The sequence below is a fragment of the Condylura cristata genome, unplaced genomic scaffold (genome assembly GCF_000260355.1).
Source record: "Condylura cristata isolate star-nosed mole 26May11 unplaced genomic scaffold, ConCri1.0 scaffold00016, whole genome shotgun sequence".
Lineage (NCBI taxonomy): Eukaryota > Metazoa > Chordata > Mammalia > Eulipotyphla > Talpidae > Condylura > Condylura cristata.
In genome coordinates, this window is record NW_004567117.1 from 12704152 (window position 1) to 12717957 (window position 13806).

A 13806-nucleotide genomic window follows, 5' to 3' on the forward strand; every position below is an offset into this window, starting at 1 on the left:
CATGAAGGGGACACTGGACCTCACAGGCTGAGAGTGTGGCTCTGCCTCACTGCCTCACTGTTCAGCCAGTTTTACTTATCCCCCACCAAAATTGTTTCTGGGTTCAAGTGACTGTGACCTGCTATTTTCCTGTCAGTTTCTGGGCCATCCAAATTAATGTGACTGCTGTCATCCACAATGGGCCTGGGCTAACTAAGCATATCTTGATGACCTCAGCACCACTGGCCTTCCCAGGCTCCTCACTGTCCACTGTCATGCTCAAGGATGAGTTGTTCCCTTGGCCATATGCCTACTTTATTTCCCTTTCTTTTCTAGAACAGTGATTTCCTCTTTTTTTTAAAGTCCCAAGTGAAAAGTCACCTCTTACCCAAAAACTCCAAATAGCATTTGGCATTCTTGGTATGCTCATTTATCTTAGAAACATTTTTATGAGTGCGAACTATCTACCAGGCACTAAGCTAAGCTGAGGATTAAAGGATGGATAAGACAAAGTTCTTGTTTTCAAGGACTCCCCATCGTAGACAGACAACTAATTGTCATGCAGAACAACGTCCAACGGAGGGGGAAACTGGGGTGCAGGGGGGCCAAGAAGGCCATAGTTCTGTCCCAGAGTCTTGGAAGACTTTATTGCAAAGAAGTCATTTAAAGTGAAATTGCCTGCAAAATTGATAAGGGACTGAGATCAAAGATCTGCAAAGAGCTTACACAATTCAACAAAAACAAAATAAAAATCCAGTCAAAAAGTCAGTTGGAATGCTAAAAAGATACTTCTTTGAAGAAGAAATGCAGATGGCCAACAGGCACATGAAAAAAATACTCAACATCATTTATAATCAGGGAAATGCAAATGAAAACCACAATGAGGAATCACCTCACACCAGTAAAAATGGCCCACATTAAAGAAACTAACAAGAACACATACTGGTGAGTATGTGGAGAAAAAGGAATCTTCTTACATTGCTGGTGAGAATACAACTGATCTAGCCACTCTGGACAACTGTATGGATGACCCTCAAATCACTAAAAATTCATCTGCTATTTGTCCCAGCAATTCTACTTTCAGGAATCTACCCAAAGGACTCAGAAACATTAATTCAAAGGGAAATCTGCACTTCTAAGTTCATTGCAGCATTATTTAAGATGATTAAATATGGAAACAAAATAAATGCCCCAAAACAGATGAGTGGATCAAGAAGATATGGTATATATACACACAATGGAATACCCTGTAATTAAAAAACATAATCTTATGCCATGCACAGCAATATGGGTGGAGCTAGGAGGGAATATGCTCAGTGAAATAAGTCAGATGGAAGATGAAAAATGTCAGTGGATTAGGAGGAACATAGAGAAACCATAAGAGAGATCAGGAAACTAAAAGATAAAGCTAACAGGCCAACCATAAATCAGAGACATTCAGCAGAGGAGGGGCAGGACAAGAGATGAAAATGGGAAGGAAGAACACAAGCATCTGTGGTGACAGCATCCAGGTATCTAGGTGGTGGTAGCTTATGGGGACAGTACCTGAGAGGAGAAATCAAACACTGCACAGAAATGAACAATAATGTAAAAAAATATAAAAAAAAAACAACACTGAAATAGCAAGGGTGGAGAAGGAGAATAAAGCATACAGAAAGGCAAAAGAGCTGGAGAGAATTGCATTGGACTACAACAGAAGAGATGAATCCCATATAAGGGGCGAATCTAGAAAGGTTGGTAGAGCCAAATCTGAGGAGCTGTTGGTGGCAGGAAGACCGTGGACCCTATACAACCTTGATTTTCAAAAAATAATGTCACTAAGTTCCTGCTTAAGACATAAAACCATTATCAGTCTGTTGAACTTGCTGGCAGAGCGACGGTTTCTCAGGAACAATTCCATTCCCACAGAGACAGGAACTCACATTTGTAGGGCAGTGGCCAGATGTGCCAAACACTGCAAAGTTCAGCATGGTGTGCCCAGGAAACAAAGTGTCAGGAAGAATGTGTCCAGTCTTTCTAGAATGTTAATTTCACTTAAAGATTTGGGAGGGAATGTTGATTAGTGAAAATTAAGTGAATTAAATTATTTTTATATTAACTCAATTGGGGGTATATTTTACAGCAGAATGTTAAACTAACATAGTTTCCTTAATTTCATGTGTTATTGGAAGAGAGAATTCATGCTCATGAAATAAAATTCAAAGAGAACTGGGCTAAAAGAGTTTAGAACCACTATTTACATCTCTGTTTTCCAACAACCCACCTTCACTGCAGGAGGCAATCACTGTTCCCAGTTTCTTGGGAGTCTTCCAAGAGACACTCTATACATAGTACAAGTAAAAACCTGTGTACGTGGGTTATTTCTTTTTTAGCACAAACAATAGCAGAAAATGCACACCACTCTGCAACTTATTTTTTTCAGAGAATATCCTATCTTGGAGATCTTTCATAACACATTCATTGTTATTTCACTCTTTTAACAGCTGCACAACATTGTTTTAAAAAGAGGTATTTATTTATGCATACAGAACTGGGGTACAAGCCAGAGAGGACTCACCAGAGACAGAGGGGAGCAGAACAGGCAGATTGATGAAGTACACTGCTGAGAGGAGCAGTGGGTGGCTCAGGAGAGGTCTGCTGCGCCATGTGGGTCACCTCCAGGGCAGGGGATTGAACTCACATTAAAGTGCCTGCAGCTCGCTTGCAGGGCTACATCCCAACCCACTGTGCCATCAGGGAGGACCCAGCTGCACAACATTTTATTGTGTGAATGTGCTGGAATTTGTTAAACAGAACTATGATGGTTGTTTCCAACATTTTCCTATTCTGAACAATACTGCAGCTAAGATACCACGAGTGTCCTCACGTGTACGTGTGTTTGTATATCTGTAGGACAAATTCCCAGAAGTGGGTTATATGGAATGTCGCATGGTCCTGTCACCCTTGATGAGCCCTTCCAACCCACACTCTTTCAGAGTTCTGTTTCCTCAGCCCTTAGACAAATCATAGTAGAAAATAACATGTTCTCAAGCTTTCTGACCTTGGCCAGTCTGAAAGGTGAAACTCACATCCCATTAGATTTTGTATTTGCTTTTTTTAAATTATAAAGAAGGGTGAATATATGTATATATTTTAGTGTTCAAGACCCATTTGTATTTCTTATTCTGGGAACTGTTTCTTCATATCAACTGCCTACTTTTCTATTCCACTGTTGACTTTTTCTTATCAACATTTAGGATTTTGTTAAACACCAAGGCAAGGTACCTTTTATGATATGAATTTCAAACATTTCCCTCTAGCATGCCTTTTGATTTAGTTTGATTTTCCATCCCATATAATCATTTATAATTTTTTTTGGCAACTCGATTTAACTTTGATTTTAAAGCTTCTGGGTTTTTGTTTCTGTCATACTTGGAAAGATTTTACCCCTACCTGAGATCACTTAAAGACATCCTCTCATGAATTTATTTCTATTAGTTTTTTTATTTTAAAGATTTACTTTTATTTGCTCATGCATACAGAGCTGGGATGTAGGCCAAAGGTGCAGGAGGGTAAGAAGATTCAACAAAGACAGAGTGGGGAGCTGAACAGGTAGATCTACTGATATACACTGCTGAGGGAAGCAAAGGGCAAGACAGGAGAGGTCTGCTGCTCCATGTGGGCCAACTTCCTGTCAGGAGATTAACATCATGCTGCTGTGGCTGTGGAAAGCTTCACAGTGCTGCCACTTAACCCCTTGCTCCACCAGGGAGACTCTGAAATCCTTTTATTCTTCTTAATCTACATAGCTATAGTCTCAAATAGCAAATGTCCATCTTCCAAGTGAGGAAGTTAGGCCTGGTCTGGAAGAGTGAAGAAAGGGCTCCAGAGGGAAAGACCCACTGTTTGGCCTGCTCCTCACTGCTCTCTTGGAGAGCACACCCACAAGCATCATCTATTTGTTTCCAGAGAGAACGCCTATTAGCTGACACCACTCAGGAGGCCTGGGCCAGACCTCCAGCAGCTCTGCCAATCATTGTCTTTGTAAATGGGAAATGGAAACCTAGAGGGAACAGAGCAGCAGAGGAACCTAAACTGCTGAGGAAGACAATGGAGACTGAATCCTACCCTGAAAAAGCTGAGGGGTAAGAAGAGGAGAACCCCCAGGCATCCCCAGAGCCCCTGTTCTCTGTATACCCAGGGCTCCGTTACATTCCTGCCGTGTTCCTTGAGACTATTCAGAATCAATTCTCCCTAAGCTGCTTTTTTTATTTTTTTAAGATTTATTTATTTACGCATACAGAACTGGGGTACAGGCCAGAGGTGCAGGAGCAGTGAGAAGCTTCACCAGAAGCAGAGTGAGAAGCATAACAGGCAGATTGAGGAAGTACACTGCTGAGGAGAGCAGCTGGCAGGTCAGGAGCCATCTGCTGTGCCATGTGGGTCACCTCCTTGACCAGGGATTGAACTGATGCTCAAAAGGCCGCGGCTAGCTTTATAGTGCTGCACTTAAACCCACTGAGCCACCAGAGCGGACACCCTAAGCTGCTTTGACATGGGTTTCTGTCACAGCAATCAAAGGGGTTCTAGAACTGACATAGATCCTGCACTGGTTTGTTCCAAAACCTTCTCTTAAATTTATCACAAAAAGGTGTCAAAATGCTGTTTTGGCCTTGAATTGTGTATCAGAGGGGAAAGGGAATGTGTGACTGGAGACAACATGGGGGGATCCAGACTGATGTCTCACCTCATCCACCATATGAGACCATCTGTAACCAAAGTAGAGGACTGTGCTACTATATATTCAAAGCATGCTGCTCTTTACAGTTATGATTTAGAAAAGTGAGATGTGCTTGGCCTTTCATTGATCTACTGTGTGAGGGCATAAACAGAAACTCACAAGAAAATTTAGCCAGCTCTGAACCCTCTCCTTTGTTCTCCCCTCTTACAACGTTAATTCTTTTAGGAGTTACAACTCCCCCGACCTGTCGGAAATCTGGCAACCGATTTCTTGTTACTGTCTCTTATACTGGATCCTTTTTTTCCATTCTCACTGCCAGTGCCAAGATTCATTGCCCTGAGCCTGAAATGTAAAAAGTCTTGATAATGCCCCAGTGCCTTTGCATGGCTCAGAATGCCAATCTCCCATGTAAACTATAGTCTAAGTTCAAATACTTCAATTACTGCCCACTCCATGGGGCCTCTTTGGCCCGCAGGATTTGACCATTCCCTCTGGACACAACCCCCACCCTAAGATACTATATTAGGTAGCTGCCCTGGGATCTTCTGTGTGGCTGGAAGCCCAGGACCATGCTTAATTTTGTTGAGCCTCTGTTTATCTGTCAGATAGGCTAAGCATGGGGCTCAGGCGAGAATTCCAGGTATGTAGGAAATGACTGAGGCAGGATTTACACATTAATGAGAACCCACCCTTATTTCTTTTGGTCTTTTCCCAGTTTTCTCAGCAGGCTGATCACTGAAGGCTGTGACCTGGCCTTACTAACTGCTTACCTGAAAGCCTAGCATAGAGCTCAGTGCACACCGAACAAATACATATATGAAGGAATAATTTAAAAAGCCTCTCCTGTCCTTCACATCCTCTCTCCAGTCCCTACACATATTTGTATTTGCTGAATGAACACTTCTTCAGTTGGGCTTTCAACCCACATGTCGCTTCTTGCTTAAAAACCATCTGTGGCTCTGTAGTACCTCTAAGTTCAGATTCCTTCTTTTGGTTCAAGGCCCCCATGATCTGGCTCCTTGGCTGTTTTTCATCCTTTCCTCCCATTATTCACTGCTGCCATCCTCTTAAACTGGCTGCTCTGGCAGGTCTATTCATTGCCACTTCCCACCAAAAGGCTTCTTTTTTTTATCCTTCTTTGCACCTTCTTTCAGTCTCCTCACAAAAGGCATTTCCTTCTCTGCCTCTAACAAGGTCTCACCCATCTGAGGCAGAAAAAGCTAAATGCCTCCTAAAATTCCTAAATAAATTTAAAAAAAAAGTTCCCAGTAATCACACCAATTTTGGGGGTATATTTTCCTCTCAACTTTATATATATTTTCACATTAAAAAATATTTTAGGCCCTCCCTGGTGGCGCAGCGGGTTAAAGCACTGCACTGAGAATCTAAAGCCGCTTCCGCATGAGTTCGATTCCCGCCTGCCTCGGAGGTGACCACATGGCGTGGCAGACCTCTCCTGACCCGCCCGCTGCTCCCCTCAGCAGTGTACTTCGTCAGTCAGCCTGTTCTGTTCCCCACTCTGTCTCTGGTGAAGCCTCTCACCGCCCCTGAGCCTCTGGCCTGTACCCCAGTTCTGTATGCACAAATAAATAAATCTTAAAAAAAAAAAAAATATTTTAAAGCGTGCCTCCCGGGTGGCACAAGGGGTTAAGTCTCAGCACTATAAAGCTATTACCAGCCACAGCAGCAGGAGTTCTAGCCCTGGCCAGGGAGTTGACCCACATGGCATAGCAGACCACTCCTGGCCGGCCACTGCTCCCCTCAGCAGTGTACTTTGTCAATCTGCCTGTTCTGCTCCCCACTCTGTCTCTGGTCAATCCTCTCACTCCCTGCATACCTGGCCTATACCCCAGTTCTTACATGCATAAATAAATCAAATAAATCTCTTTTTAAAATACTGTAAAATTGTCCACTGTGAAGCAGTTTCTACAATATTAATACACTTATTTCTACTAAGATAAGTAAAACAAAGTAAAAATTATCATATTCCTCCCAGCCAGAAATTTAACCTTCTGACCAGTTTCATTCTTTTTTGACAGCTGAGAGACTGAAGTATCTACTCTCTGTTTTGCTTTATTTGGTTAGCATTGTTTCAGAAAACATCTTTTATGTCCTTAAAAAAGCTAGGTGAAGATTTTTTTTAAAAATAGAAGCAAAGTATCCCATTGTTTAGTAAATCATAATTTAGTTTTTCCATTGTTCCACATTTAGAGTTTCTTCTTTCAAGTTTTCTTTATTTTAAACAATGCTGCATATGAATATTTCTGTTCATTAATCTCTGACTAGCGCCTTAGGAATATTACGTTAACTACATTTCTGGAATGCATACTAAGCCTTACTGCATAGCTGCACAATCAGTACTCATAACACTGGTATATTAGCAGTCTCCTTTCACCGTTGATAAAACAGAAGTCAAAGAAGTAGAATAACAGGCTCAATGAGCTCAAAGCCATGAGAGTGGGGCCAGAATTTAATTTGGTTCAGTCAGACTCCACAGCTCAGGTTCTCAGTCATGAGCTTTTAAAGGTTCTTGATACTTATCTCCAAATGACTTGCACAAGGGTGGGGAGTTCCAATTTACACTTCATCCACAGTAGAGGTCTGTCCATTGGCCTTATTTCTCCTTTTAAGTGAATTCTAGGGCGTTACATTTCACTTTCTGTGAGCGGTCTCCTCATGAAGTTTATCCATCTTTTTATCCACCATAAACATCAAGAACACCACGGAGTCCTCCTGAACTCCCCAGTGGCAGATAACTTGGTGCTGTTTCCCCAGAATCTGGTCACATCCATCCCACTCTGATACGAGAATGGCATGAACAAGCCCACCCCCTATCAGATAGATAATGTTGTTTCTCTGGGAGGACGTGGAACCTTCTAGGCCTGCTATTTGCTTACCATCAGAAGAGGCTTCTTCCAGAGGCCATAAGGAAGGTGTGTGTTCAGGAGTTGTCATTATTTGAGGAGGGAGTGTTTTCTTTCTTGTCTTCTTGTCCTGAGTTGGTTATTCATGCATAGTAGCATCTGTCCAAAAAAAAAAAACCAGGTTAATCTCAAAGAAAACAGAATTAAGAATTTGCCATAAGTTAAATATGAAAGGAACCCAATAAAATAAATCACTGATTTTCTTTAAAACTCAGATATTGGCCCTCCCTGGTGGCGCAGCCGGTTAAAGCACAGCACTAAGAAGCTTAAGTCACTTCTGCATGAGTTTGATCCCCGCCTGCCTGGGAGGAGATCCACATGGCGTGGCAGACCTCTCCTGGCCCACCTGCTGCTCCCTTCAGCAGTGTGCTTCCTCGATCTGCCTGTTCTGCTCCCCACTCTGTCTCTGGTGAATCCTCTCACCCTCTGCATCTCTGGCCGGTACCCCAGTTCTGTGTGAATAAATAAATCTTTAAAAAAATAAATAAAATTCAGATATCACAAAATTTGATATGATAGTATGAGTGTGAACAATCCTTTTCTGGAAGGCTGAGGATATCTTCTGCATGTACTGGAAATGTTTTTTCCTAGCAAGAGGAGAATGCCAGCTTCTTCGAGGGTAGGTAATGCTTTCTAGAGTGGAACTGGAGATGTGCTGCTCATGTGCTTCTTGGGGTTCCTTGTACAATGGCAATAGCCATGACACACAAGCACCCACTTTGTGCTAGCCAGATACTCAGGCGTCATTTTGCACAAGTCTTGGTTCTAATCCACACAATAACCTTTGAAAGTAGATAGGATTTAGGCCAGCCTGGCGATGTCGAGGCTGAAGTCCAAAGCTAGCAGGGTAGGGGGAGCTTGGAGCTCCCTGGTTGGGGATGGAACTCGTGCCATAGGGCTGGCCATAGCTTGATAGTGCTGAGACTTAACCCCTGTGCCAGGGAGGCCCACATGTTGGTGAAAATGTTAATGTGACTTCCTCTGTTATTAGGTTAAGGACTCCTGGATGGATCACATCCCACACTTGGTACTCAAACCTAGCCAAGGACCTGCCATGAGACTGGAGTTTAGCAGCCATCAAGATGATGTCTATGAGTAAGTCACATTTTCTAAACTGTTCTATGTGACTGCAAGTGAGTCACCAAGTTCATGCCCCTGGACTGCTAGTCAAGTCTAATATAAATGTCATATCCGGTTTCCATTGTCCTAGGGAAATTAAGGCATCTATGCCAAATTGTAGAGGAGAAATGATGACCCCCTCCTCACTCCTCAGTCTCCTCTCCCCCAGGTCAACAGAAATTGTCCAGAGTTTCCATGGGGAAGGAGAATTTCAGGGAGAAAATTTGTAGCATCGAGAACCACCTCTTGAACACTCTAGTCTTAGAGAATCTAACTCTTATTTAATTATGGGAAAGCAGATGATTTCTCATTAGCTTTGTGCCTATAGTTTTATTCTGCTGGTCTGCTGTGTTTTCTAGTAACATCCTGCTCTTTTAGTGAACATGCAGTAAAATCATCTGATCTGGACTGGATCTGACAGTTGAAGTTTCTTATGGTCCTACCTCCTGGCAAAACTAATAAAAACTACAGAAACCAGAACCTGAAACATCTTGTCCTGTGTATACGTACCTTATATATTTTGCATTTTTCTAAGAATGGCTACCTACTGAAGATACTCTGCTGGTTACATAATTTATAATGTTTCTAATCCTTACAATTCTGCAAGGGAAAATATTTGTAGGCCTATCTTTCCAGATCAGACAAACAAAAAATAGTCTGTAATTTCCCCAAGCTGGAATCCCAAAAGGTCATAAGCTTGTAAGAGCCTAAAGTGGCATTGGAAGCTTTGTTGTTCTCTACTATATGAGATTGCTTCTGTTAAGAGCGAATCCACTGTCAACTATAAGGAATTACATACAGACTTCTCAGTGTGCTACATTATTATTTTTAAAGATTTTATTTATTTATTCATACGGAACTGGGGTACAGGCCAGAGGTGCAGGGGCAGTGAGACGATTCACCAGAGACAGAATGGGAAGCAGAACAGGCCGACTGATGAAGTACACTGCTGAGGGGAGCAGCAGGTAGGTCAGGAGAGGTCTGCTGCGCCATGTGGTCACCTCTGGGGTGGGGATCAAACTCATGCAGAAGTGGCTTTAGCTTCTTAGTGCTATGCTTTAACCCACTGCGCCACCAGGGAGGGCCCTGGTTTTTTTTTTTTAAGTATCACAAAGAGCTGCTTTTTTTTTCTTTTAGCTAATTGACCACACTATGTGTTAACCAAAACATTCATGCAAGTAAAAAAGTTTTCAGAATGGGTGCTGGGAAAAGAAAATAAGAAAGTTAATGGAGCTTTTGTTTTCAAGTGCACAGGGCTTATGCCTGGGCTTATATTTATCCCTTTTGTAATAATATGATGCCATGCACATAGAAGTTCAATAATACTTGGTCAGTGAATAAATAGGCAAAATAAGTGAATTTGAAATAATTCAGGGAGTTAGTAATTAAGATGTTATAAAAACTGACATTTTAAAAATCTCTTTAAAGTTTATAAAATATTTCTCATATAGTCTTATTAATAACTTTGAATATCTCACAGTGGCAACTGGCTTGGAGCAATTAAGAGATTTGCTTTTGAAGTCCTGATCCCCTTTCTCCAAAGTTTGAACGATTGGTACTTGAATCTCAAGTACCAATGTTACTTCTGAAACAGTATCCACCCATGAAACATATCCACCAGCAGAGGGCACCAGAACATGACTGGGTCTAGGAGGAAGACAGGTTTGAGTACTGGGCCAGCAAATTTAAGAGTGAGGTGACCTAGGGCAAATTCATTTTTCTGAGCCTTTTCTGTTAAATGTTGATACTAATGCACCCTCCCTTGCAGGGTGGTTATTATGGTTAGAAATAATATGTGGCTGGCACACACTAAGTGACCAGTAAATCATATTTCTAGTGATTTTGTAAGGACATCACAGAACAGTCTGGAGGCTAAATAGATGTTGATTTTTTTAAAAAAATATTTATTTATTTGTGCATACAGAACTGGGGTATAGGCCAGAGGTGCAGGGGCAGTGATAGGATTCACCAGAGACATAGTAGGGAGCAGAACAGGCCCACTGATGAAGTACACTGCTGAGGGGAGCATTGGGTCAGGAGAGGTCTGCTGCACCATGTTGGTCACCTCTGGGGTGGGATCAAACTCATGCAGAAGTGGCTTTAGCTTCTTAGTGCTGTGCTTTAACCTGCTGCACCACCAGGGAGGGTCCAGATGTTGATTCTTTTTTTCCTTTTTATATAATAGTTTATTTTTACATCATTTTGTGCATTTTTTCATCTCAGTTGTACTCCCCATGGGCTTCCCATCACCAAATCCAGATGTTGATTCTTATTTGATGATTTTATAAGTATTTGAAATTAGTTTGAGCTCTTGACACTTAAAATAGGCAAAGAGAAAGTTTTATTTATTTATTATAAAAGAATTATTCATTTTGCATACAAAAACTGGGGTGTAGGCTAGAGGTGCAGGAGGTGAGAGGATTCACCAGAGGAGCAGAACAGGTGGATACACTCCTGAGGGAAGCAGCAGGGGAGACAGGAGAGGACTGCTGTGCCATGTGGGTCAGCTCCCTGCACCACTAGGGAGGCCCCAAAGATAAAATTTTAATATCCAGTTCTCATAAGAGTATGAGGAAGGACATTGAAACAATCTTTCTAGACAGAGAGCCTTAAAAACATTGTTGACATTGCCCCCAGCTTCTATTTAACCCCCCCCCCCCAAAAAAATTCAATGGCAGCAAGATTCGGAAAAACAAAGTCTGTATCATCAGCATGGCTTACAGTTAGGAAAGAAGAAGCAACTGAAATTTTCCATACAACATAGGGACAGTTTAAGAATTATTGTCCCCAATCAAAGTGAACACTATGCAGTCATTACAATGATGCCTCAGAAAATTATTGTAAGTGAAAATATGATTGCAACACAGCAAGCAAAAATATCACAAGACACAGACAGCCTGATCTCACTTTTGTTTTAAAAAATATACAGGCTGGATACAAAAATTTTAGCTGTTATTTCCATAGGAGATGATATTGTTAATGCCTTTTATTTATTTATTTTTTTCACATAGCTGATTATCTTATTCTCTAAACGTTCTGCAGTTAACATTTATCACTTTTGTAATAAATACAGCTTCTGCATGTACATGAACATAGTTGGATGTCCTTCATTTAACACTGCCAGCACTACCAGGCCAGTGGTCATGTAAATTAAGTTAATTTTAAAAAGTGGCTTAAAAGTGTAAGGTAGTTAGTTGCACAAAGTAATTAAAATTCTAATGAAATTTCAGAGTTGGTCAGCAAGCTTGGACTTAGCTCCTATATAAGGCTGCTATAAATAGCCACTAAGCCCTAGTTTTTCAAAAGGCCTAAAAATGGCATAAACTAAAATTTGAACAATTGTTCATGTGAAGGGCCATGTGCCATGTTTGCTCTGAGCAAATGTAACCTGAAACTCACCCATATCTCATACTCCAGGTTGGCGCATCTCTCTGCAAGGGTGTATTTGCTCTCCATTACTCACTTTACTTTCCTGAAACTTGAAATGGAGTGGAATTTCAATGTAGGGTTACCCATTACTCCAGGGCTAAATTTAAACCTTTAATTAAATTAATCTGTTGCTCTTAAATACATTGTGTCTCCCTCTGAAAAATAAAGAGGTTTCTTAGATGTCCTAGAGTTTAATTCAGTGTGAATGATTGTTCCTTATTGCTTTTGATAAGTCATCTAAAGCGTATAGGGGAACCGCAGATGTTTTCAGATGGCTTTGGTCCCCCCCCCCACACTTGTTGGGGGTTAGGGTTGGGGTAGGGGTGCAACATTTTGTGCAATGCCAGCTCAGCAATGGTCATGAGTCCTTCTGCAGAACTTTTTTTTTTTAAGATTTTATTTTGTTTATGCACAAAGAACTGGGGTACAGGCCAGAGGTGCAGGGGTGGTGAGAGGATTCACCAGAGAGAGTGGGGAGCAGAACAGGCAGACCAACGACATACACTGCTGACGGAGCAGCGGATGTGACAGGAGAGGTCTGCTGCGCCATGTGGGTCACCTCAGGGGCCCAGGATCCAACTAGCTTTGAAGTGGCCAAGACCAGTTTCGAAGTGCTGTGCTGCAACCTGCGCCACCAGGGAGAGCTCTCTGCGGGACTTCTTAAGTTTTTCTGAAATAAATGACAGCAAGTAAGTTTATGCGGAAGAAAAAGTGATCATAATGCATACAAGTTTGCAAGGTGACAAAGGAAAAGTGTGAGGCCACCTTCACCTTCACCTTAGCCTCTGAAAACAGCACATTTCAGAGTCAAAGTAAAAAAAATAAGTGCCAGATCCATCCAATGGAGATATGTAAATTAGTCTGGCCTCAGGGAAGATGTTCCCACACCTGCAGCTTTATGCACCCCAAAACATACATTTATCTCAGCGGGTACATCCTCCTGCCTGCAAATGAATGAGACACAACTTCCATGGTCAACAACAGCTGTACGGTGGGACAGTTCACGTAAGGGGGTGTGGATCTTTCCTTGTAACTATTAACAAGAACCTATTTTTCCAAGCACAACAACAGTATGGGGTTCAGCTAACTACTTTGCGGGCTGTCTCTGCGTTGCTCCAAGTAACTGTCCTGCGGACCCAAAACTCTCCTGGGGCCACATCCTCTCGTAGTGACTCCCACGGATATGCTTGCACCCCCAATTCCCAGTCCAGTCCGAGGGAAACGTGCTTGCCTCCCGCTTCTGGCTTCAGCGCCTTGGGGAAGCCACTAACTCCGCAGGAAGCTCGGAGGTTCTGGACCGCCCCGCGGATCTCCCGCCCGCCACCCTCTCAGCTTTCCCTTCCTCCTGCTCTTCCTCCTCCTCCTGCCCCCTCGCCTCCCGCCGCCAGCCTCTGCAGCCTGCGGCTTTGTTTTCCTCCCAGGTTTCATTACCCACACGTGATACCGTGTTATTGCAAAAAGCGCTTAGGAGCGTGAGCGCAGGGTGCGTGCACCTATAAATACGGACACCCGGGAGAAGCCGGAGAGCCAGGCGCAGGGAAGAGTCCAGGACCGAACGCCAGGCGGCCAGCTAGCCAGCCAGTGAGCGAGCCGCGCGTAGATCCAGGCAGCAGCGCCCCCCGCCCCAGCACCGAG